The sequence below is a fragment of the Anolis sagrei genome, chromosome 2 (genome assembly GCF_037176765.1).
Source record: "Anolis sagrei isolate rAnoSag1 chromosome 2, rAnoSag1.mat, whole genome shotgun sequence".
In the NCBI taxonomy this organism is placed as follows: Eukaryota; Metazoa; Chordata; class Lepidosauria; order Squamata; family Dactyloidae; genus Anolis; species Anolis sagrei.
This window is the reverse complement of record NC_090022.1, coordinates 253,905,968-253,933,145: the sequence shown is the minus strand read 5'-3', so window position 1 is coordinate 253,933,145 and position 27,178 is coordinate 253,905,968. Positions and strand designations below refer to the sequence as shown.

At 37.8% G+C, this 27,178-nt stretch overlaps 2 protein-coding genes across 3 annotated transcripts in view; one reads left to right on the top strand and one right to left on the bottom strand.

Annotated features, from left to right (window-relative positions):
• Positions 1-23,661, bottom strand: part of KIAA0825 (KIAA0825 ortholog) — a 225,246-nt gene extending 201,585 nt beyond the window's left edge. Inside the window, exon 1 of the mRNA XM_060761787.2 lies at positions 23,567-23,661. The gene's annotated coding sequence lies outside the window, so the exon portion shown is untranslated. The remainder of the gene's footprint in view (positions 1-23,566) is intronic.
• A 6-nt stretch (positions 23,662-23,667) lies between these two features.
• The window catches only part of SLF1 (SMC5-SMC6 complex localization factor 1), a 39,029-nt gene continuing 35,518 nt past the window's right edge, over positions 23,668-27,178 (top strand). The window contains exon 1 of one of the 2 annotated variants that reach the window (XM_067464542.1): positions 23,668-23,778. The gene's annotated coding sequence lies outside the window, so the exon portion shown is untranslated. The remainder of the gene's footprint in view (positions 23,779-27,178) is intronic. The other variant, XM_060761789.2, reaches the window with a different exon arrangement.

Below are 27,178 nucleotides of genomic sequence, written 5' to 3'. Positions count from 1 at the left end.
ATTTGCTCCAGTCAATAGCCTGGCTGCTGATTTTTGCACTAATTGTAATTTTTGAGCTGTCTTCATAGGCAACTTCATGTACAGTACGTTGCAGTAATCCATCTGAGATGTAACCAGGGCATGGTTACATCGTAACCAGATCAGACTTTAAAGCTTGAGCACAGTTGGCGCTCAAGCTTTAATTGTGCAAAGGCCCTCCTGGCCACTGTAAACTGATCACTGTAAGAACTTTGTAACTAAGAATAGGTGCATCAGTTTGCTTTTTGTCTTTGCTCCCCAATAATTTTCTTATATAGACTATGTATTGAGATAATAAGCCTGAAAATAGGGATCACCTTGTTTCTCATTGATTGTTTCTCATTTTTCGCAGAAAATGTACTTCCTCCTTTCAATAAATAAACATACCTCCATGTTTCAGCTGTTCCAAGTGAATATATTAGAATTTGATATGAAAGTCCATTGGACTGGATTAAAAATAAATGTAAATAAGGACACAGTGAAGTGTAGCGGTTTTCAAAATGAAAGTTGAACCCACAATAATCCATTAGAATTCTAAGGAGAGCTTTGAACTGGTGCATTACTCCTAGCATATTACTTTTAGTAACTAGCCCCATTGTTCAGTAATGAGTTGTAACAGTGTTTGTTACTGCTTTATCTGTGATGGTAAGTGCAATAATTATTTACTTTTCACAGTGAGATAATGGGGTTTCCGTTATTACCAGATGCTGAAGTAATAGGAAGGACTGAAGGGAGGTTCACACGAGTAGTGCTACCTCATGCTGCTTATTTGTGCATTAATGTACAGCTAGCAAGGAAAAGAAGAATCAGCAGCAAAGAGGAAAGGAGAAAGAATCCAAAATGGCTAAGGTGAGTAGACAGGTACACAATAAAATGAAGAATAAACACTGTCCCACAAATCTAAACAGCAAAAGAAAAAAAGGGGGGGGGAATCAAATGCCCACATTGAATAGGGAGGATAACTGACTAGGTTACAGTACTTCAAAGACAGTTTAGAATGGCAACCCAATGCTCAGCTAATTGATAGCAAAACAGAAAAAAGTAAATGCTAATCAGATTCAATCTGTTATCTCTTTGCTCTGAGAAAAGCAAGAGGCCCAACTCGAGGCAGTTAAATCAATAAAATAAATTCCTTCCTAGGCCTTGTACTGGCAATCACAAAACACCCACTTTGTCACAGAAAGTGCTAACACAGATTTAAATTGTTTATACAAGGGGGGAAAGGGAGCTAGAACGAGTCACTCTAATTCTAAACCAAATAACCTGCTACTTCTTTACTGTAAATATATATCTACTATACAATACATACAGTACAAACCCCATGTCCACAACGGATACAATTCCAGAATTTGTGTAGATATGCAAAACCATGTATTTTGCAACAACAATTTTATTACGGTCCATAGACCCATCTGTGCCGTCGCGCTTGGGGGCTATTAGTCTTAATGAAGGAGGGATGGACGTGGCACTTTTCCCCCAAGGGATTGCTTCTTGCCCTCCTTTAGGAAACTGGAACTCCCAAAAACCCAAAACGATGTAAATAGCTCAACATAAGTTTTATTGAACACAAAGTCATTTCTTCAAAGCAATGAGCTGGAAAACTTTAGAGGGGTGAAGGAAAACATATGTTACAGTCTCTATTAGTCCTGGGTCCAAGGGGTTTGAAGCTGAGAAGCCTCACCAAGTTTCCTCTTTCCTCAATGGCTGTGAATGCCGGAGCAAACCACAACCCCAGTTCAGATGGCCAATGTCTTGAAGATTCAGAATCTTCCTCTGGTGCCAAAAGAACCAGCTTGAAGGCGCCTGGGTCTCCTCAGTAATTGTCCAGGACGATCTGGACATAAAGCATGAGTCCCAGAGGTAAAAAACCTCAGAACTGGTGCTAAGAGGTAACTTAAATCAGGGTCCTTAAGAATGAAGTATTTTACTCACGTCCATGTGGTATGATCTCTGAAGGCAGAATGAAAAGAAAAGGAAGTTCTCCCCTCTTGCAGGAAGAGGTGGAGCCAAACAGTACTGACTGACAGCTACAAGCAACCAATCCATACAACTGTACACAAGCAAGGTAAAAAGGGGCAGGATTAAGCATAATACTACAGTTTAAATCTTACAACAAACAGTTCTATACACAGGTGGCGCCACTCGCGCCGTCACACCATCAGTAAAACCAACAGTCATTTTAATTCTCCCAAGTCCATTGTACAAGATACATCTACATGGTTTCAAGTAATACCCCTATCGAGCCATGTATAATAACAAACCCTATTGAAATGAAAGACTTCTGGTACAAGGATGCCATATAGTCATACTGGAGGACCTAGAAAATGCTTAGAGTGGACTCATATTTTGTCAAATGTGGATAAATGATCTCACAGATACAGGTCATATCACATGGATGCTGGCATCTTATAATAATATTAATAATATCATATAATACTAATATATTAGCAACCTTTTCATTTATTTTTTGAAATATATGTAATGTTTGTATAATAAATGCATTTTATTGAAAGGTTAGTGATATCTTTCTGGAAAGCAGAGCCATATCAATTGTTATGTAAAGCTTAATGAAAATATATATAACAAAGCATTTATGCATCTGAGACATCTAATAATCTAATAAGATAATGCAATCTGTATTCTAATCATTGTTTTCTTGTAATATTTTATATTTTTAAATTATTGTCTCTGATCAGAGAACATATCTTGGAGAGTGCTTTAAAGGTGCAACAAATAAATAAGTATTGCTACTAAGTATATATAATACTTTTTTGCATCTATTAATTATACAATTACAAAACACAAGAAATCTACAGATGCCATTGGAGTATGCTTCCCATTTAACACATTTCTCACGTGAAAAGTCATTTTTGTAAACACAACGGTTTAGTTTTTATGCACGTAATTCCTATAAGATTTCTGTGTCATACTTGCTCAGATTACCTGTCAAAACAATATATTTGCTCTTCTTAGGTGCATATGATCTTCTTGGCTTATGGGAATAAAAACAGTGTTCCTGAGATGCCATTTGAAATGTCATATCCTGAAGTAATCAATAAATATTATCCAATATATTATCCCGGAAACTGCATACATGCATGTAAATGTTTTATACAAGCAAGTTTATACTCGAAGTTTATTAAAAGGTTATATAAAGCTCATAACTTAATTTTAAACAAGCATGTTACAATTATGTATTAGAAGCATCTATCTATTTGAATGTTAAAATTATTAACTTCTATAGTTTTACTTGAAGGGCAGGGATCTCTTTATTATGATTTGTAATAGCATTTCATAACTGTGCGGTTTTCTGGCATTGTATATTTCTGCCGCTTCTGTGATGGCTCGTTTGTATTTTGATTCTGTAGCCCACTTGTCAATGGATGTCCAGAATCAGCAGCATCCACCACGGTCCTTTTTATCCTGGGCGTTGACCGTGCCAGTATAGACTTTGTTTTGGTTTGCTTCTCCATAGTGCTAATGGGTTAGGTGCTCTTGGTTCCACTCATCAGTTGAGACCTCTCTGGCTTGGTTGGACCTGCTGGTAGTTACACTACCGCCAGCATAGCTCTCAGCATCTTGGAGCAGTTAGGCCCCCCACCATGACAAGGTGGCACCCATCTATTATTATTATTATTATTATTATTATTATTATTATTATCTGACACAAAAACACAGTATGTCACAGCAAATGAGATATATATGCCGGATTTCGTATCACAAAATCACAAGTCGAACACTTCTCAAGCTAAGAATACTGTTATCTTATGACAGTATATCTTAAGCAGTATATCTTAATAACAATTATTATTATTATTATTATTATTATTATTATTATTCGCTGAAACAGCCTCCGCTAAGAATACTGTTACTCCTCTGAATGAATGCGTGGAGGAAGTAATGGGCTGGATGAGGAAAAATAAATTTAAACTGAATCTCGAAAGAATAGGAGTGCTTGCTATCAAGGATCCTAATCTGAGGATGGAGGTATCTCAACTGGTCCAGGGTGGGTTTGCACTCTCCCTGAAAGTCTGTGTTTGCAGATTGGGAGGACTCCTTGATCTGTCTTTCAAAATGTCAGCTGAGGTAGATGCGATGATCAGGAGTATATCAACTTTGGCTGATACAACAGCTGTGCCACTTCCTAGATTTGGAGGACCTTAAGATGGTAGTGCACACACTGGTAACCTCAAGGTTGGACTTCTGCAATACGCTTTGCCTTGGGCTGCTTTGTACCGAGTTTGGAAACTCCAGTTGGTTCAAAATATGGCAGCCAGATTGGATACAGGAACATAATAATAATAATAATAATAATAATAATAAAACTTTATTTATACTCCGCCACCATCTCCCCAAAGGGGACTCAGAGTGGCTAACATGAGGCCAAGCCCAGTAGTGTAATTACAATAAAATAACACAAAAGCATAAAATAAACATCACAATAAAATAGAGCATAAAAATACAATAAAAATGCAAAATAATACAGTGAAAAATAAGACACAATCACAATGAGCGGGCCACATGTGCAAGGTAATGATAAAATTCAGGATGAGATAGAAATAAAACAGATATATTTGTAAGGGAGAAACATCCAGGAGTTAACATATTACACCTATCTTAAAATCATTCCACTGGCTGCCGATTAGTTTACAAAGTACAAGGTGTTGATATCAACCTTTAAAGCCCATGTAGGTATGTGTCCAAGTTACCTGCAGGATCACCTTCTCCCATATAATCAGCTCCACAATTATGGAATGACCTGCTGGAATTGCTTTGACAGATAGATCAGTTGTTGAAATTTAAAACACATTTGAAGACCTATCTCTTCTGGTAGGCCTACCCAGCAAGTTTTAATGATGAATTTTAAATGTGTGTCTTATGTTTAATCTTCGGTCTGTTAATTTAAATATGTATTTTGTAGAGATATGCATTAATATGTGTAATTTACAGTATGTATTCAGATGATTTTGTGTTTTAACAATGTTGTAACTAACCTTGAAGCAGGAGGAGAAATAAAATTATTAATGTTATTATTTATTATGTAGTGGAAACAAATACTCACATTTCTTCTTTCACATTTCCAAATCACACTGGTCACAACTACCATCAGAACATACTGATTTATGGGAAATGCCTTTGATGAACTTGATCACTCTGAGAGATCGATGGGTTTTTTTGGACCAAAAATGCTCAACAAAGTATAGATACTGGTAATTATTCTAATAGAACATTCTGTAAAGCATCACTTATGCCTTGTCCATATCCTAAGCCTGCATGCGTATTATCATTTTATTTTACTTCTTCTGTTAGTTGTTTGTTCTTGTGCTACGAATGTGAGAAGACGGCTTTCCGTTGTTTTTCTTCTACATAGCTGCTGCCTCCGCTCCCCCCACTAGCTTCCTCCTCACTCTGCTGGCTTCTCCCCTCTGCTGTCTCTGCTGGTGCTCCCTCCCCTGCTGGCTTTTTCACCCTCCAGCTCTCTCAGTGTCCTCGTCCCCCCACTCTCTCTGCCAGCTTCCTCCCACTCTATCTGTGGCCTCCCCCCACCCCCGCCACTCTTTCACCAACCATCGCCATTCCTGATTCACTAAAAAAAAAATACCCACCCATAAATCTAGAATGACATCAATTCTAAGAAGCACACCTTTTTCTCAATTTGGGGGGGAGGGGTAATTTTTTTTCAAGAAACCTGTTTATTTCATCCTGAAAGTAAATAGGAATTTTATATCTGTATTCTATTAAACACAACTGGCACAAAATGTGTGCAGCCCATATTAAACATACTGATCTGCAAACTTGTTTTTAAAAACAAAGCACTAGACTATGAAAGATTCAGGACACTGCTAATTGTATCAAGAGAAGTGCATTGCCACTTTTACATGCTCACACTTGATAGAATAAGCACTGCACTCTGGAATGTGAGGCAAAGTGTAAAAGATAAAAATATTATTTTCTACCATATTGCTCAAAAGGCTTTTGAAACAGCCTTCTTTTGAAGTTCCCACCTACAGCTTCAGGGCTTCTTCTATATTTTTAAAGGCAAGAGACTTAACTTGCGAGAAGTAACAAAGGAGGATTACCTTGGAAAGATACAGAAGTGTATAACAAGTCACCCATGTATAAGCACATGGCAGCTTTGTGGCTAGATATAAAAAAACACTAAATCTTAAACAATCCCATGAAAACTGAACTTAGAATAGTATTGAGGAGTTTAAATTTTCTTTTACACCTTGGTCCGAGATGACAAATTTCAGTATTCTTACCCAAAGTATGATGAAGTTATCCACAGTGGTTACATATTTAACAAATTTATGAATGCCTTTTCTCTACAATGTCATTGCTACTGAAACTCCCAAGAAAACGTTTACTAATTGCAGTTATTCCTGGGGAATAGAAAAGAACCCGTAAAGTGATTGTACCCAGCGAAAACACAAATATTCCTCTTCCAAATCTCACAGAAGTCCACTAGGCCTGAAAAATATATTCTTCTATCATCATTCTTAAGGGAGGAAAAATCAAGCTTTATTAAATTATGTCTTCCAGACTTTTTAAATTAATGAAGTAATTATTACTTATTCATTTATTACAATAAGAAGGGATACATCCTTACTTTCACTGAGAGTTTTTTTAACACACCAGCAACAATTACACTTTGTTAATATTTCTGAACAATTTTTTTCAATCACACTAATAATGTACATTGGTTTTATAATTTCAGACATTCTTCTCCAAGTTAAAGATGGAGTGATAAAATGCAGTCTCGCTTGACCCATTTGCTAACTGGAAACTATTCTGTTTCCTTATATTCTGTCCTGATGATAGCTTTTTGTTGTCAGTACATATAACACATCATGACAATCAAATGTGGTGGAACATCTATTTGTTTAAGAGTGAATCATAGTTTCTCATGATCTGAACTCTCATGGGTGTTCCAGCACATTTGATTGTCCTGATGTGTAAACCATACGGATGACTCAAAAACCTTGCTATAATCTATAAAGCACCTGTTAATTTTATTCTGAAATTCTCTGGCATGCTCTATTATTCAATGTATGTTGTAATATGACACCTAGTGTCTCTTTCTGTCCTGAATCATTTGGACATCTGGCATTTCTCCCTCCATATGTCTTACTTTGCTTGCATGGGATATTAATGCAATTATGACAATTTCTGGTGTAATTTGTCTTGGCAACTGGAATGTATATTGTCTCCTTCTATCAACCACTTTCCATACCTGTTGACAGATTTAGAACTAGAGTAGATTATAGAAATTATAGTCTTTTAATTACAGTCTTTTCATCATAGTATGGATGTTGCTCACTCATCTGACTGGACTTCCATTCCCTGTGTCACATGAGTACCCCAATCCCCTCTCTTCAGACTCCCTTCCTTTTAATTCCATTAATTGTGTTGGGTTTTGATATACTCCTGTATATGACTTTTGGCTTAGGTTCTTGGGTTAATTGTCTTGATATCCTGGCAATGATGCACTTATTTTAAGGTTTTAGAGTTTTAAAGTTTTGAAGTTTTAAATCTCTTGACCCTTAGACCTGATATGTTTATTTGGGACTGTGTCCCTCTTCTCATAAGTTGGTCATTGACCGTAATAAAGTGAACTTGAACTTGATTCTGTGTACCTTGAAATAACTCTATTCTTCTGCTATCTGTTTCAAGTGCTTCCCCCCCCCCCCTCAAATACTCTGAGTGCAGGATGCACTTTACTTTCTAAAACTGTAGGTGCATCAAATGGTATTTCCTTGAGTTAATTCATCGTCCTTTCATCTCTTTCACACAGAACTTCCGTGTATTGATTCGATAGGTTTTATATTTTCACTTTGTCATGAAGTATTTCCCCCTTACAAGTAATATAACATCCCCACTCTTGGTTTACATTTCTCTTCGATTTATCAGATCTTGTGGAATAAATCTCTCATTCTTCCTTTTTTTACTTTCACCTCTGCATTATTATAGCAGTTATCACGGTTCCTGCACAAAAATCGCTAAACAGTGTATTTGGGTTTCTCATGGTATTTTGGTTACCTTTTACTTTTGATCTGTTTTGAATTACATTAAGGCTTTTCTTTCATTTTGCCTAAAGATAGTATCTTTTTGCACACCACACTGGCTCTCAATTAAATATTACATTTATATTTTTAGAAAACGTTTTCTATTTTTATAAAAAAAAAAATTCCAACAGACCTCACTACCTCTGAGGATGCTTGCCATAGATGCAAGCGAAACGTCAGGATAGATGCCTCTAGAACATGGCCATATAGCCTGAAAAAACCTACAACAACCCAGTTTTTCTATAGTTTTGACATCTGTATTGGTTTTAAAATGTTTTAGCCACCTTGAGTCCCATGATTGAGAGAAAGGCCGAATATAAAACAACAACAGATCAACAGTCAGATTCATGCATTCACAATTTTCATCAAATGTATCAGCAGGAAAAGAAAATGAATCACAACTTCCCTTCAATGTGTAATTGTCAGTTTCACTTCCTTTGAAATGTACTTAGCAGTTCTAGTGATGTTGTGTGAAGAAAAGATACTGGTGGTTTGCAACTACTAATTCGCCTTTTCAGAACAAAAACTAGATTTCTTAGCATTTAAAACTATATCTCGGTTTTACTGAAGTTACTTCTTTACATGTCTGAATAATAAAGCTAACATTTAAAATCTATCAAGTTAGGCATCATGATCTTAGGAACAAATAATAAAGAGTGTCAGTGTCAATTTTACTCTCATATTCACTTCCCTTCACTCCATCTGATTTTAATAATCCTTGTCAAGCCACAAACTGTCCAAATTACCTTCTTGACACAGAAGCTTTCAAGAGGAGACAGAATCTCAACTTTCATTTAGTGACTACAAAAGAAAGCTGTCCAGTTGGACAAATATTATTTCCAATCTTGACAACTTCTACATTAAAGCATGCTTATTAATTTTAAACCAAGGCTGCCAAGAATTTGATATGAGACATTTGTTTAAAGTAGATTGACTCATGGGATTTACACGCAAACAAGAAAAACTGTATTTTGGGGAATGCACACAGAGAGCAGATTTTTAAAAAATATGAGCCAAGTGGGTGGACTACCTCAAAAATACATACATAAGCATGCACATACACACACTTGAAAACTACAACTTTGAAACTATTTTTACAGACTAACTTAGTTAAGTCAGCATCAGAAGCATATTTCTGTTAGCAGGTGGGCATCTGGTTAGAATAGAAAGTGTCTAATAGGGCAAATGAGAGCACAAAGCACACCAGAAAACAAGGCTTCATCAGCTTTAGGGCTGTTTCCCCTGGATGGATGTTGTGAGAAATGAAGCTTCTCTACAGGTGGGGAAAGCTCATGTCCTGTAACTGGGCTTCCAAAACTGAAAGACTGCATGAAGTCTTTCTTTCTCTCCCAGAGCCCTGGGGAAAGGGGCGGAACTAAAGGCCCTATAATTGCAGAGCAAGGGAAACCACCTTATTGCAAAATGCATGGAACCTTGGAATACATGCAAACACTGAATAGAAAGAAAATGAAGTATGGCCATGTTCTAGAGGCATTTCTCCTGACGTTTCGCCTGCATCTATGGCAAGCATCCTCAGAGGGTCTGTTGCAATTAGTACAATGGGTTTATATATCTGTGGAATGGTTGGGGTGGGGCAAGGAGCTCTTCCCTGCTGCAGTTAGGTGTGAATGTTAGCTAATCACCTTCATTAGCATTTGAAGGCCTGCCTGAGTCTGGGAAAATCTGTTGCTGGGAGTTGTTAATCTGTGCCTGGTTTCTTCCTCTCTGATGTTTAGCTGTTAAAATTTTAACAAAATTTTAACAGCTAAACATCAGAGAGGAAGAAACCAGGCACAGATTAACAACTCCCAGCAACAGATTTTCCCAGACTCAGGCAGGCCTTCAAATGCTAATGAAGGTGATTAGCTAACATTCACACCTAACTGCAGCAGGGAAGAGCTCCCTGCCCCACCCCAACCATTCCACAGATATATAAACCCATTGTACTAATTGCAACAGACCCTCTGAGGATGCTTGCCATAGATGCAGGCGAAACGTCAGGAGAAATGCCTCTAGAACATGGCCATATAGCCCGAAAAAACCCACAAGAACTGAGTGATTCCGGCCATGAAAGCCTTCGACAATAAAATGAAGTAGGAGCTCCTGGTACAGCTGTACCAGCACAACAGTGGCTAGAGCAGATTTTCTCAGATTTGCTAGGTCAATTTTTCTGGCTATTAATTAATCCTAAAAATCAACATGTTAGATTAATTTTAATATAGTATTTATGTTTCTGTTGCAAATCTCAATATCCCAATCATGCACATTTGTTCAAAAGGAGAGGAGACTAGGAAACTGCTTCTCTGTGTGTCCTAGTGTAAAATAAGCTTTATATTTGCAACATAGTGCTTACCAAACATTGAAGCGAAATGGTTTCTCTATAGCTTTGCATCAAGAATATTAAACTAATTATAACAAAAAAAGCATGCACTACCATTTTTGAATGAAGCAAATAGGCAAAAAAGTGGTTTACTCTGTAACAATCAACTGCCCATGCATAGCTGACTCATTTAGATGATGACGGAGGCAAGCAGTGATCTTTAGGGCCAATTGGGATAATATACATGTTTGTTCTATGTTGCATTCTTGGTAGAGTGGTGAGTAAGAAGTACCGTGATACAGGGAATTAATGGATGCATGGGGTATCGTTGTGTACTGAACAGAAGACTGAGAAGAACTAGAGAAAGGAAAGTCTGAGTTGGGATGAATTCCTTCTTTGGTTTCTGTCAGACAGAACTAATGTAAATGAAAAACACCCTTCTGCACATTTTTGCAGAACCTTGTGATCTATGTGCATTCCTGACTGTACTGTTATGGAAGAAAAGTATTTGTGCCGACGAAGGATTCTGAATTACTATTTTGATTTCAGAAATATGAGCTAATCAAATCAAATAATTAAAAACTACTAGTAATAAACCGCAATAGGATTTTACAAAATTTTAAATTTTAGAATAAATATTTACTTTAGTGAAGTATTAGTCTTTAAGTGACAGACTATTTCAAATATTTCAAAGTACAGATATAAATGGATTTTCTTTTCCACATGTGGCTTTAAATCAAAACTACTGAATGTATGGATGAAAGCATACTGTGGAAACAAATCATAAAAATTAATGAAACTGAAAAAAATAGAAATATATTACTTCACTGAAATATTATTTTAGCACTTCCTAATAATAATAAAGAAAAATCCTTCCTTTTAACGAAGCGCCTTACAATAAGAACAAAGCAAATTCTAACATTCGCTTTACCAAGGCCTTCTCATTTCCTATCTCCATGTAGCATCCAAATAACTGGGTCTCAAAAGAAAGGTGATTGTGCAATTTAATGTTAACATAGATATTGTGGGTCATGAACTGTGTCTTCAAAATATACACTATTTTACATTCTTCAACTTTTATTTGATTTAAAAACCAATCTTGTACATGTCAATTCAGAAACCTCAATTAGTTCCATGGTACTTGCTCGCAGATAAGTGTGTGGAGGATTACAACCCAGATATTAGCATGATAAACCTCAGAAGAAAATGTTTCCAATGGCTACTAGTGATCACTTTATTCCAAATTCTCTAAATATGAAGATGGACAGAAGAGAAATCTAGAGCTTCAGACAGATTACCAAATAATTTACACTAAGTGAGCAAGATTTTTTGATTGAAACATTTAAAAATACTGTACCAACAGCAAAAAAGCATTTGAAAGATTAATATTTTTCTTGACAGTCCAACAGGTTTGTAATGAGTTTCCTGAGATTTGTGGATTTCCCTAAGCAATCGGTACATTCACAACAAATTGGCGAAACCATAATATATCTGCCTTCTCATCATGTTAGCTAGGAATGGCAATTTAAAATACCTTTAATAAAGTGTACCAGATGGGGAAGGCTGAAAGACATGATAGTTTCAGTTACAAGTCACTAGTCAATATATGTGTAAATTTTACGAACACTTGTTGCAACTGATTCACACAATGCTTTAGGTAAATACTGGCTTACAGAAAACCTAAAACCAGGCAACTTGGCCATAAGAACATCAGTACCACAATACCTTTCCAATGAGGAACCAGTGAAGGAAAGCACAGATTCCCTTCAGCTGATCAGGGTTGTCTGTAGCTTATCACTTAAGCCCTCTGTATAGCATCTCCTCCAAATAAGTTCTTCAGAAACATCCACTTGGTCAATACTGAAATCTCTTCAAAATCCCTGATATTCTTGGTCATATATCTTTTTATTTCAACAATCAAGAACAGTATGTACTACAGATTATCTTTGTGTGCCCTTCATCTCAGGCCCCATCTACACTGCCATAGAAAATCCAGAATATCTGTTTTGAACTGGATTTATTTTATTTTATTTTATTTAAGATATTTTTACCCTGCCTTACTCCGCAAGTGGACTCAAGGCAGCTTACAACAGAATAAAACCATACAACACAAAGTTAAAACATGGTTAAAATCACATATTCATAAAATTATTACCTTCTCCCCCGTAAAAACCCCTTTCAATAAATAAGTGCTTGAACCTTAAAACTCCATCCAGCCCTGGCACATACAATCTTTAGTGAAAAGCTTTCTTAAATAAGAAGGTCTTTACCCCTTTCCAAAAGCTCAACAAGGACAGGGCAACTCTTAATTCTTCCAGAAGGAAGTTCCGAAGTGCAGGCGCTTGCCCTGAGAAGGAGCCTTCCCTCGTCCTACTTAAGTGCATATTAGAGGGGGCCCATGAGGACATAAGGGTCTCTCCACTTGACTGCAGCGTTCGTCTGGTTCAAAGCCATTTAAGGCTTTATAGGTAAGAACCGGCACCTTGAATTGGGCTCAGAAATGAATAGGTAGCCAGTGGAGCTGACTCAGTAACGGAATAGTATGCTCCCTGAGATCGGTTCCCATTAGAAGTCTGGCCATGGTTCTTTGTACAATCTGTAGTTTACAAGAACTCTTCATGGGCAGATCTACATAGAGCGCATTGCAACAGTCCAATCTGGATGTAACTATTGTATGTACCACTGTGGCCAGATCCCATTGTATCGCAATGTAGACTCATTAAATCCAGTTCAAAGCAGATGTGGATTATCTGCTTTGATAATCTGGATCACACTGCAGTGTAGAAGGGGCCTGTCTTTACTATGACATCCCCAATACATTTTGATTTAATGTGTCAGCTATCAGTTTCTCTTAAAGACTCCACAAATGTGTATTTGGCTCTCTTGAAAAATTAGTAATAAAATTACTAGATTATAAAATAACAGGAAAACAACCTATATGAAAACACATACTGTATCTGGGTAGAGTTTCACACCAGCAGCATACAAGACAAAAATCACCAGGTATAACCCTACTTTGGGCAAAAATCGTCTTGGATCTAAATTGGATCATTGGATATCACTCAAGTGAGGACAGGTGTTTCTACACAAATATACTGAAGTTTAGCAGCTGCTGTCCTACCAAAGGTTGACTGTCCACTTCCCTTTAGGCCATCACCAACTTCCCTGTGAAAGATTCCAGAAGATCTGGGTAAGGGTGAACAAAACAAGTTCAGACCCTGTTCCTGATGGACTATCCCATTCTGCCGTCTCACAGAACTTTTAAATACCTAATGCCCTGTGGGCTAGAATCCAGGGAACCAGATTAACCAACAGCCATCAACAACCTACACTAGCTGGACTGTCTTCTCACATGAGAAAAATTGTGATAATTTATATTTTTATTCTGATTTCTATTGATGAATTTTCAGTTGTGATCTTCCTTTGAAGAATTTATATCCTAAAAGGAAGGTCATAAAACAATGAATGTAGTAAATTATAAGAGAAGTTTACCTGAAATAACTATTTATATGGCTAATAAGAAAAAAGGTACCTTAGATGCAAACATTCTACCCAAGATACTGTTTTCCTTTTTTTGAGTTTTAGTCTCAAAGCAAGCTATAAGAAGCTGTGTGACTGTTTTAGATGTGCCATTCAGTTATTTTTCTCTTTAAAAATTAGCAAAAGAAATGTGAAAGCCTAAGTGAAAATGACAGTAAGGTTGTGACACCAATAACAAAAGCCAAGATATACAAAGTTAAGTTGACACTCAGTCCCTTAAATCATACATTGTGTTTCTTTTTTGAAAAAGCAATGATATGAGTTAATGACACAATGTCAGACTTTGAACTGCCTGAAGTTTGTCATTTGGTGTTTGTGTCACAACCTTAATGTTATTTAAATGTAGTTTTTAGTATCTATTATTTAAAAGGTATATTTTAAGACAGCAAAAAGCTTTGATAGAGTAAACCTCAAAGTACACCATACTGCTGGTATGCCATTTCATTAGAAGTAGTGCATAAAGCACACAGTGTTGACAAACCTAATTCATTAAAGGTGAGATAGATGCACTTTCAAACAACTGGCTGGCATCATTATCTACAGTTCCTTTAATAAATTATTCCTGTTTTTCTTTTGACTGAGATTGTCACTATTTTGCCTGGGTGTGAACATTATGCATTAGATTTCCAAGGTGTTCAGTTAAGTCATAAGTCAAATAAGCTTAGTTTTGAAAATCACATTTTAACTGAAAATTAACACAAAAGAAATATTTACAAACATTTCAGTTTTATAAAAAAATACATTTTAAAGAGGTTTATAACCACTGATTGCATGGTATAGCATGAAGAATGTTAAATGGTCCTCATAGAATAAGTCTTCATATGGTCAGCCATACTATTAGAAAGGTAAGGCAAAGGACAGATTATTTTTTTGTATTGAATCCCACTAAACATCACATTCAGCCTGACTACACAAAGTTAAGTATACAATTCCTAATTCTTTTGCTCTTGCATAATTTAAATTTGGGATGACACAATATAACAACAGTAAACAGCTGTCAAGATGTGAAAATAATATAAGTGAGGACACAGCCCGTGCTTCTTTATGCAACTTCCTTTAAAATATGACAGGGATGGGGAAACTGTGGCTTTCCAGAGGATACTGGACTCCGGTTCCCATCACCCCTAACCACAATCAAGCTGGCTGGGTTTTGTAGGAACTGGAATTCTACAACATCTACAAAGCCATCTTATCCACCTTGGTATGTAGGGACCACACAGGCTTTGAATCTAGATGTTGTAAGAGAATGTATACTCTCTAAATCAATACTGTGATGTACTGTAAATCATAGGCAGAGCCATATCATTTTCTTTCATTGTACAATGTCTAGCGTGACCTACTTTGACAGTATGGTTACATTCAGGAAAAAATTAATCTATAACTTAAGAACATCATATTCATAGATACAGGTCTTTAATCTACCAAAGCAAGTTACTTGTGAGCAATATCTGCAAATTCTTCTAATGTTTCCTTAAGTGGCAGAGTTGTTGCCTTCCTTCTTGAGTACTTTCAAGTCACTTCACTCCATATTATATTTGCAATTAATGTTATTAGCATGGATTGCATAGTTACCACATATATCCCAGTACATATGAAGTACTCCTTATCCCAAATAACTAGGACTAGAGGTTTTCTGCATTTTGGAATATGTGTATGTATGTGTATGGATATTTTGGGGTGGGACCCAGGACGAAACATGAATTTCATTTGTTTCATCTATACCTTATATACATAGACTGAAGGTAATTTTCTACACTATATTTTAATAATCTTGAGCATGAACAACCAGGATGCAAAAAACCAGGGTCTGTCACCATATCAGCCACCGAAATGAAAACTCTTGGTTTCAGAATTCCAGATAAGGACTGCTCAAGCTCTAGTAGTGTCCATACATAATCTATATACAAGCTTTATTATCTGAAACAGTGCAGGAAGAATTACAGGTGCAGAAGCAAATAGGTAACACATAAAAGAAGCCTAACAGCTAATTGAAAACAGAATATTAAAATAGCCTATTATCTTTCAAAAAGAGAAAAAAGTAGTTTCCTAGTCTGAGGCCACTCTATTCTTCAACCTGCAATTCATTAGTTGTTTCGCTCTTATTTAGTATATAGTATTTTCTCTCATAAGGCTTTCTAAGCCAGCCACTTAATTTAAAATGGGTGAATAAAATCAATATAAAGGAAAGGGCAAAGTGTGACTTTCCAGAAGTTGTTGGGATTGCAATTCCTGGACAACATAGCAAAAGATGAAAAACCCTTGGAATTGGACTCTCACAACCTCTGGAAGGTCACACTTAGCCTATCTTTGCTGTCATAATATCATACTTGGCACAATATTAAGTATCATATAAAAGCTCAGTGTTATTATTATTAAACTAGAACAGTTTGATATTTAGACAAGCCACCCCATTGCGGTATTGGGAAAGTTGCTGTCTTTTAATAGTAATAACGTAACTTATGAGGATGGTACAAGAATTAGGAGTGTAAACATTGTGAAGCAGTATTGATGTATCAACTGGGATGTAAGAAAATCATGCTTAAGAACACTGTAGTACTATTTTAGTTAATTACTTTTCAATGAAGTGGATTAGAAAAGTAAGTACAATAAACAGAGTATAAAATTACACGTATATGGCATTGCCTTGAGTGAAAGAATTAAGGAATGTGGTATTACAGAAATATACTTAAGTGGTATAGGTATTTAAGAATTTTCTACTTGAACAGCAATGAATTGTTTAAGCCTCACCCATGTGGTTTGTTTTTTTAAAAAAATGTACTGAATAATCTCTGGGGTGTTTTTGGACACTACAGGAATTTCATTATATTTCAGGAGATTAAAATGTCCTGTGTCCCCCTCTTTGTGCAAACTGCTCTACAAACAGACATCACCTGGATCCTCCAGTGATCTTTGTTAACAAATTTCCCATTTGTTGTGCACTATTTGTGAGTTTTCTTATATTTTGTTTTCTGCCATTACTAAACTGAAAGAAGCTGGTGAAAAAATAATCTGCTACATTTTGTGGCAACATGGTTCAGCAAGTGTTGTCACCACACTGTCACCAAACCAGGCCAGGCATGACTTCCTTCAGAAACTATGAATTTCTTGATTTAACTGGCATAATGGGAGTTATTTCTTAATTTGTTTCTCAGTGGTGAGATGCATTCTTGGTGCATGCTACATTCAAAACTGCTCAAGAGTCCAGTGTTCTGAAAGCAGCCAGATTAGCAGTCATTTACATTTCACTTATTTCTTTATTGTAACTCAAGAAAGTAACAATAAAGAAATGTAGAATCCTATTTGGCCATAGTAACCCATTGGGTGGCCTTGGGCAACTCATACTCTCACAATCTCCAAGAAAAGCCCATGATAGAGTTACCATAAGATTGAAGGTTTTGGAAAATGGCATTCATAACCTTTTGGAAAACACCATTTGGAGCTCATAACTTTTTAAATAAAAGCATGACCTTTCAAAGAAGAGGCAAAAACCCTTTAGAGTAGAATCTTCTCTTGTGGTATACAACCAGATATTATTATGCAAGACAATGGTTTTAGTTGTTAGACTGAATAACCTGTTATTTCTGATCTGTTATGAAAACTGAGATTTTGCCAGCGCATAAAAACAGAACTTTAGAAGTGTTTTTGTGCCCCAAAATATATACTCTCCCATAAAACTTCTTGTTTTATATCAATCATTCAAGAGACAAAAATGAAGTAGACTTTGATTTTTAAAAATAACATATTTATTTAAAATCACAATCTTCATGTGTTCAGCATACACAGGTACAAAAACTTATTAGTCCAGTTTCAGAAATGTTTGAGATAATTCTCTGTGCCATCCAGCCAGGGCATCTCTCTTATAACAAAACAGCTATCAACAGGTCACATACTCAAAAGGACAGAAAAGAAAGAGCATGTGGTCTGCAGCCCCTTTTGTAACTTCTCAGGAACCACAGAGTAAAGGAAGCTGCATACCAGAACATACATATATGGAACAGTAAACAACAGGATCATAGATAAACATTACTGAAGAAGGCTTGAATAAGGCTGTCATTTACAACAGAAGGGACATCCAAACATTAAACTCCAAGTACCTTGTGAATGCATAAAATCTCTTAGGATTCATTGATACTGTATTTTCTTCAGATTTATTGCTGCTCTGTGATGGCACACCAGGAAGATCTAATGAGAAACCTAAATGTGTCTGGCTATTTTCCCAGTGACCATCGGTATGCCCTAAATACTATAATTCCCCCAAAATAAAACTCTATAAACAAGATTAAGTTTAACAATGTTTACTAAATAATCAAGGTGAATAACAACAATGTACACAGGTGTGAATCTGAGGTAAAAAAACAACTATAATTTCTATGAGGTAAATACTCTATAAACTCTGGGGTAAGTACTATCTAAACTATCTATCTATAACTATCTATCTATAGGGCAAATACAAACTATCTATCTATAAACTCTCTATCTATAGGGCAAATATGTATTATAAACTTTAGGGCAAATACTATCTATTCTATGGCAAATACAACTATTAACTATAGGAGGATGTATAACTATAAACTATCTATAAGGCAAATACGGCTATAACTATTCTATGTATATGTACTATCTATCTATAAGCTTTGGCAAATACGTGATTAGGATGGCCTGCTCAAATTGCTAGGCCAGACCAGACACTATCTGGCAACTATCTATAAGCTAAGACTGACAAAGAATGGGAAACGAAGTTCTATAACCAGCCCATTCTGGCTCTGAGTCAGAATGGGCTGCACCAACCGAACTCTGCCTCTAGGGGGAACCTAAGCTCTCCCCTAAACTTGGTAAAATGGAACAGTCCAACTAAGAAATAAACAGGCCGAGACATCACATGCTCTGAAATAACAGTACTCTGAGATTAGAGATTATTGTTTCTCCCAGGAAGTATGTTATCTAAGGCACACAGCCCACCAGGAACAGAAGTTTTAAGATATGATTTCAGCTAGTGATGTCAAGAAGCTTCCACACATTAACTTTCGTAAATTTTCTCTTGTTCCATCACCTGAATTTCTCTCACACATCTCTATTTAAAACAACAACAACATGCATTGTGATTAAGAATGCTTTTTTTGAGCACCTGGTTTTTTGTTTGCATCCTTCTCTGACTATGGAAATTCTGAAACAAACGTTTTAGGCTGACTTCTACTGTGGCCTGTGGACAGCTATAGCAGCCCACCACCATCCCTCTTTTTCTTATGAACACAAAGCAAAGAAACACTTGTTTCTCATAAGAGAATTTCATACTACTCCTTCATACACATACCAAATGCAAAATTCAATAGGTGTGGAGAGGCCACTGTATATGGCCACTGTCTAAAACTTTCGGAATTTGTTTAGAACTCCTGAAATTAACTTTCCTATTCTATAGGTCTAGTTCTGTATGAATTCTGCAATGAAGCATGACTCTGAAGAACTAAAATGAACTTTATCATAGGATGAAAGTTTAACTATTTTTACAAAAAGACATTATACATAGATCATAGAAAGTTTATTTTTTAAATGAAATCAGTGAATTGTTATGTTAATAATTTTATTTCTCAAGTTATGTTGATTGATGATTTACTGTGTTTGAATAGGCAAAGAGCATTTGCTCCACAGCCTCCAAAAATTCTTCCACAAACTGTTGGGTGTCATCTTTGATATTTATCACCATGTAAGCACTTTTGTTTATCCATTCAGTCACTTCCGACTCTTTGTGACCTCATGGACCAGTCCACACCAGAGCTCCCTGTCGGCCATCACCATCCTCAGCTCCTTCACAGTCAAGCCACTTCAAGGATACCATCCATCCATTTTGCCATTCGCCGGCCCCTCTTTCATTTTCCTTCCATTTTCCCCAGCATCATTGTCTTCTCCTGTTTTCTTATGATGTGGCCAAAGTACTTCAACTTTGGCTCCAACCCTAAGAACTGCAGTGCTACTTTCCATCCCCAAAATAGAGAACATGTATCATCATGTGTGCACAATCATGTTTTTTTTACTGCATCACATCCACAATCACAAGTCAGAACTGTTCTGTCAAACCAAGCCAATAATAAGTGCAGTAAATATAGTAGCAAGACCATCATCATTTGGAGCATTAGATTCTTCTAAAAGGATCCCTGTGAGCAGTCCAAGAAGCAGTCACCTGGCTAAAGTGTTAAACAGTTGAGCATTCCCTATCTGGAATCCCAAACTCAGTAGACTCTCTGTTAATTAACGGAAGCAACTAGAACTCCCAAATAGCAAAAGTTTGACTGCCATTTAATTAAAATTGCATACTGCATTCACAAAGCTGTTTTTATAATTAAGTAAAAGTGTGTTACCTTAAAATAAGTTTGCCTTTGTCTTACCTTGTTTCTAATTACTGTATTTCAATATTAATATCATGTCAACACTGAGTTTATAGTGTCGTATAATATTGTATATAGTATCAGGCCTATTTTAATAGTAACTCTCAAGCAACCAGAAACCATATTTATTCAGTGCTACCAATCTTCATAGGTGTCAATTAATTGAGTCCAATATTCAAAATTCCCCACATGGATAGCTGACATAGTGACACATTTGCTTTCTGATTATTCAACATAAACACACCTCATTTCATGCACAGTATTACTAAAAATGTAGTATAAAATTGCAGTGGGTCCTTCATATCCACTGGAGTGGATATGCACCTTGCCCCCACCCCCCAAACCCATGTATGCTCAAGTCCCATTAAACACATTCATGTAATGAAATGCTTTCCTGTATATAATATGGTAAAATCAAGGTTTGCTTTACAAAAACAAAAACAAAAAAAGGGGGGGGGCTGCTTTCAAGTCATGGATGACTGAATCTGTGGATACAGAGAGATGACTGTACCTTACACGATGTGTGCATGAAGCACACATTAATTTTGTGTTTTAGACTTAAATCCTATCTACAAAACAACTTATTATTATGTAAAAATATGGAAGTATAAGTATTCCAATGAGGGGATCCAAAATATCCAAGCATTTCTGATAAGGGATACTTGACTTGTACAAGATCTATAATTAGCACTTTTGCTACTAGTAGAGCAGTACCACTGAGAAGTCACAGCTTTGTGTCCCCTTTATGGCTCTCAGCACAAGTCTATACTTAGACATAATCTCCTTTAAACTCAATGGGATTTACTCAGGAATTGAAAATACACAATGCAACAACTGAGTGGCCACAATAACTTCAGCTGACTTCCAAAGAGAGTAGCAGTGAATGCCCAGGAAATTTGAAAAAGTACGCCAGTTATAATAATGATAATAATAACCTTTATTTATATGTTGCTTTTCTCCCACAATGAAGACCCAATGTTGTTTCCAACATTTTAAAATACAATACAAAATCAACCACTCTCAACATATAAACATTGTAAACAATCACATAGTACATAAACAAACCTTTAAAACAATATACATTGTTTTGTCCTGTTATATCTTATTGCATTAGTTCCCCTTATGTTACCTATTAGGGCAGTGGCTCCCAACCTTGTTTTGCCCCTGTCCCACCTAAGCATCTAAATTCCTGATTCCCCCCCCCCCCCCCCCCCGCCCTCGACATATAGTTCTGATTATTAAAAAAGTGAAATCCTATTTAGGTGGAGGAAACTTTAAAGGCCTTTTTATGAGTGATGGTCACTTGTTGGCCTGATAGGTGTGTTGTATCCACATTTGGTGTCAATCTGTCCAATGGTTTTTGAGTTATGTTAATCCCACAAACGGACATTACATTTTTATTTATATAGATTTACAGTATTTATATAACACTTTTCTCACCCCTGGGGGGACTCAAAGCAGTTTACAAAAAATAATGGCAAAATTCAATGCCTTACATACATAAACCAAATCATAAATCGAACAGCATATGCCTAAGCATAAAATGCAATACAACAAATTTGCCGTAAGATAATAGGACATTCAAGCACAAAGTATAAAAATTGAAAACACCTAATAAAAACATTAAAATCACATGATCCAAACTCGTAGACCAGGTCATTCCAGATTATTTAATGTATTTATATGCATTGTTTTATGATTTTTTTATTATTTTAATGCACAATGTATTTGTATGTTTTATGTTGTAATGCGGCACTGAATATTGCCAATTTGGAAGCTGCTCTGAAGCCCCTTCCACAGAACTGAATAAAACTCAACATTATCTGCTTTGAACTGGGATATAGGACAGTGTGGACTAAGATAACTCAGTTCAAAGCAGATATTCTAGGTTATATGGCTGTGTGGAAGGGTTCTGAGTCTCCTCTGGGGTTGAGATAGAGCAGGGATAAAAATGTAGTAAATAAATAAAGTCTTGAGTTTTCTCTGCCACACCATGCCACACCAAACTACAACTCCCATTGTATTGACCCATGGCAGTTAAAAGTGGTGTCAAACAGCATTCATTCTCAAGCAGGAATGGGCAGATTGTGAAATTGTGTGAGTTGAAATCCAAAACATCTAGAGGGTGAAAGTTTGCCCATGCTTGGTGTAAATGCTTCACGACAGAATAATAATAATAATAATAATAATAATAATAATAATAGCGACCATTAGAACAAATGCCATCAAAGCCAGGATTGAAAAGTCTATGACAGATCCCAAATGTAGACTCTGCAAGGAAGCAGATGAAACAGTAGATCACATCCTCAGCTGCTGCAAGAAGATTGTGCAGACCGACTACAAGCAGAGGCACAACACCGTTGCTCAGATGATTCATTGCAACCTGTGCCACAAACACCATCTGCCTGCGACAAAAAACTGGTGGGATCACAAGCCAGAAAAAGTTACAGAGAATGAACACATCAAACTCCTCTGGGACTTTCATATTCAGACAGAGTTTTGGAGCACACTACTCCTGACCTCAAAATCCTGTTAAAAAACAAAGTATGAATCGTTGATGTCGCAATCCCAGGCGACAGCAGGATTGAAGAGAAACAACTGGAAAAGCTGACATGATATGTGGACTCATCTTATTGTGTTTCTAATAATAATAATAATAATAATAATAATAATAATGGTATAATAATAATAATAATACATCACACAGTCCGAGACACTTGGGAGGTGTCCGACATGTGATCCAATACAACAGCCAGCAGAGTGATCTTGTTTGCTGTGGACTCATCTTATTGTGTTTCTAATAATAATAATAATAGTAATAATAATAACAACAATAATAATGAAGGAATAATAATAATAATAATAATAATAATAATAATACATCACACAGTCCTAGCCGCTTGGGAAGTATTTGACTTGTGATTTTGTGACACGAAATCCAGCATATAGATCTCGTTTGCTGTGACATACTGTTATTTTTGTGTCAGTAAAATAATAATGATAATAATAATAATAATAGTAAGCCCCCGTAGAGAAGCTCCAGCGCTGGAGAATCAACACCCACTCGAGGCCAGGGATTCCTGGGAGTTGCAGTTGTGTGAGGCGGCAAGACTTTGGGGCAGAGAAGGCGGGAGGCCTTGTCAAACTACAACTCCCGTGACTGTACAGCCTGGAGCCATGGCGGTGGAAGCTGAGGTCTCCCCTTGGCGTCCCCCGTTCCTCCTCCCTCGGGTGCCACTTACCCACTAGGCCGCGCCCGCTCCCTTCTCACTCGGGCGCCACGGAGACCGGCCGGCGTCGCTGACAACGGGCCGGAAGTCCTGGGCTCCACTTCCGGGGGCGGGGCTTCATCTCCCCGAGCCCGCCAACCAGGAGGACGCGGAAGCGGGAAAGGGAGAGAGAGGAAGAGAGAGAGAGGGAGAGAAGAGCCGGGCGAGGTGGTCCTCCTAAGAAGGTAAAAGGCGCGGAGCTGGGCATGTGCGTTTTGCTGGCTTTCGGGTTGCGCTTGGGAGAGGGCCTCTTGGCCTGGCTTAGGGCTACGCTACAGCAGGGATGCAGCATGGCACTCCTTTCATTGATATGGAGCAAAAGGAAAGGGCTTGTGGCTGTTCGGAATGGTGGCAGATGAAGTCCAAAACACCCGGAGAGAGGGCCCAAGTTGGCCCATGCCTGGTGTAGACGAAGAGTACAATAGCGTCCCTTATATATACAGAACCTGGCTTCCATATTATTCTGTAGTACAGCCAGGCCTGTAGCGAGGGGGGGATGGGGGGGGGGTTAGGGGTTCAACCCCCCCCCTCCCGAAATGTTTCAGATTTTTTTTTTTTTTAAAAACCCAGTTTACTCATGAATTTTAACTGGTTAACCAAATCCGCATGCTAAGTCTATGAGATGCAAAAAAATTAAGAGTCCCTCCAGAACTGCAAACACTATCTCAAGCCAATATTTATTTATTATTTACCTTATTTATTTATTTACCTTACTTATATACTGCTGTTCTCAGCCCGAAGGCAACTCACAGCGGTTCACAACAAATACGAACAGCAAAAATTCAGTGCTACAGTATAGAAACAGTTAACAACCTAACACATTACACAATTAATAAACAGTTACTACAATACCCATTCACTGTCGTCTCGTCATCAAAAACATGTTCCAGATTCGTCATCCATTGTTCCATTCCAATGTTCATTAACCAATCATTGCACTAATTATTGGAACGCCTGCTCAAACAGCCAGGTCTTCACTTTTTTGCGGAATACCATTAGAGATGGTGCTAGTCTAATGTCCGTAGGAAGGGCGTTCCACAGCCGATGAGCCACCACCAAGAAGGCCCTATCTCTCGTCCCCGCCAGCCGAGCTTGAGAAGCAGGCGGGATCAAGAGCAGGGTCTCCCTGGAAGATCTCAAAGTCCTGGTGGGTTCATAGGCAGAGATGCGGTCGGATAGGTAGCTTGGGCCCGAACCATTTAGGGCTTTAAAGGCCAACGCCAGCACTTTGAATTCAGCCCAGTAGCAGATCGGTAGCCAGTGGAGTTGGCACAACAGGGGGGTTGTATGTTCCCTGCGCTCCGCTCCTGTTAAAATCATGGCTGCCGAGCGTTGGACTAGTTGGAGCTTCCGAGCTGTCTTCAAAGGCAACCCCACGTAGAGAGCGTTGCAGTAGTCTAAACGGGATGTAACCAGAGCGTGGACTACTGTGGCCAAGTTATTCTAACTTATATGCCGCCACTCCCCTGGGGTTCGGAGCGGCTTACAAGAACAGGCTAAAATCAAACACAATTGAAAAACAATTTAAAACAATTTAAAAACAGCAATATCAGAGATCAAAGTCCCGTCGAAACAGATATGTCTTACATGCCCTGCGGAAAGCTGATAAGTCCCGCAAGGCACGGACTTCAGGTGGCAGAGTATTCCAGAGTGATGGTGCCACTGCTGTAAAGGCTCTGCGTCTGGTTGCTGTTAGACACAAGGTCTTGACACTGGGAATTTCCAATAGATCATGGTCCTCAGAACGGACGGATCTCTGGGGTTGGTAGGGGGTGAGGCGGTCCCTCAGGTACATCGGCCCCAGACCATGCAAGGCCTTAAATATTGACAATTTATTCACACTGTCATTACTTGCAGGAATAGCCGATGTAGTGAAGCAACCAAGTTGGTTGTGTGTGTGTTGAATGCTCTCATTAAGGAGGCCAGACTTGGTGGAGATGGTTGACAGGGGCGGAGCTGCAGGCTATTGAAGGCTGCTCTGCCCCTGTTGTGCTCTTTGCTTCAGCGTGAGCTAGAAGGCAGGTTTCAACACATACACCCCCCGCAAAATTTTCAACTTCCCTCCCCCAAAAATTTCAACCCATCCCGAATTTTTTTTCTGGCTACGGCCCTGAGTACAGCGGAAGGAATAGGTTTGTATTCACAAAAGATCGTGCTAAAATAAAATCAAGTTAGATTTAAGGGTGCTGCCACATTTCCTGTTCTCCCTCCTTCTTGTATTATGCTCCACATAAACATTAAAAAAACCAAGATTATGGCAACAAGAATGATTGACAACTGGAAAATAGAGGGAGAAAATGTGGAGGCCATGACAGACTTTGTATTTCTAGGTGCAAAGATTACTGCAGACGCAGACTGCGGCCAGGAAATCAGGAAACGCTTACTTCTTGGGAGGAGAGCAATGTCCAGTCTCGATAAAATAGTAAAGAGTAGAGACATCAGACTGGCAACAAAGATCCGCCTAGTCAAAGCCATGGTATTCCCTGTAGTAACCTACGGATGTGAGAGCTGAACCTTAGGAAAGGCTGAGCGAAGGAAGATCGATGCTTTTGAGCTGTGGTGTTGGAGGAAAGTTTAGAGAGTGCCTTGGACTGCGAGAAGATCCAACCAGTCCATCCTCCAGGAAATAAAGCCAGGCTGCTCATTGGAGGGAAGGATACTAGAGACAAAGTTGAAGTACTTTGGCCACATCATGAGGAGACAGCAAAGCCTAAGAAGACAATTATGCTGGGGAAAGTGGAAGGCAAAAGGAAGAGGGGCCGACCAAGGACAAGATGGATGGATGGCATCCTTGAAGTGACTGGACTGACCTTGAAGGAGCAGGGGGTGGTGACGGCCGACAGGGAGCTCTGGCGTGGGCTGGTCCATGAGGTTACGAAGAGTCAGAGAGGACTGAACGAATGAACAACAAACAGAGTTGGAAGAGACCTCATGGGTAGGGCCATAGCCAGAAAAAAAAAATCGGGGAGGGTTGAAACTTTTTTTTAGCAAATCATGAAGAGTAGTTCGATAACACAACAACATTTTTAATACAGTCCAAAGATCCTTATTGCTCCGTAAAAGGTAGAAGATACAAGGTATGCAAGGTTAGTAAGGCCAAAAATAGCCAAAACTGATTAAAACACACGATGTGGGTGGAATTAACAGGAGATAAAACTGATAAAACAAGGATTGAAACTTATAACCAGCATTTCAGATAGCAATGACCTAGGTAAAAGACTACAAAGGGTAACAGGCATGTTTCATTGGGCCATAACCTAAAATACTTTAAATTATATGGTCTCAAGAATATTTTATTTAGAATCATAGAATCAAAGAGTTGGAAGAGACCTCATGGGCCATCCAGTCCAACCCCCTGCCAAGAAGCAGGAATATTGCATTCAATATAGACTTCAAGTCTTAAAATAACTGAAAATGATTGCTAATTGATAATGTATAGTTACAAAAGAATACCACGTTTGTTAGAAACACTTGAAAACTGTGTCAATACACTTTGATAGAAATCAGGCTCTATTGATAAACTTCAGTGGACACTCAAGAGTGCAAGTCCAGTCAGTCTTTCTTGCCTCATTGTGCTTCTTGTGT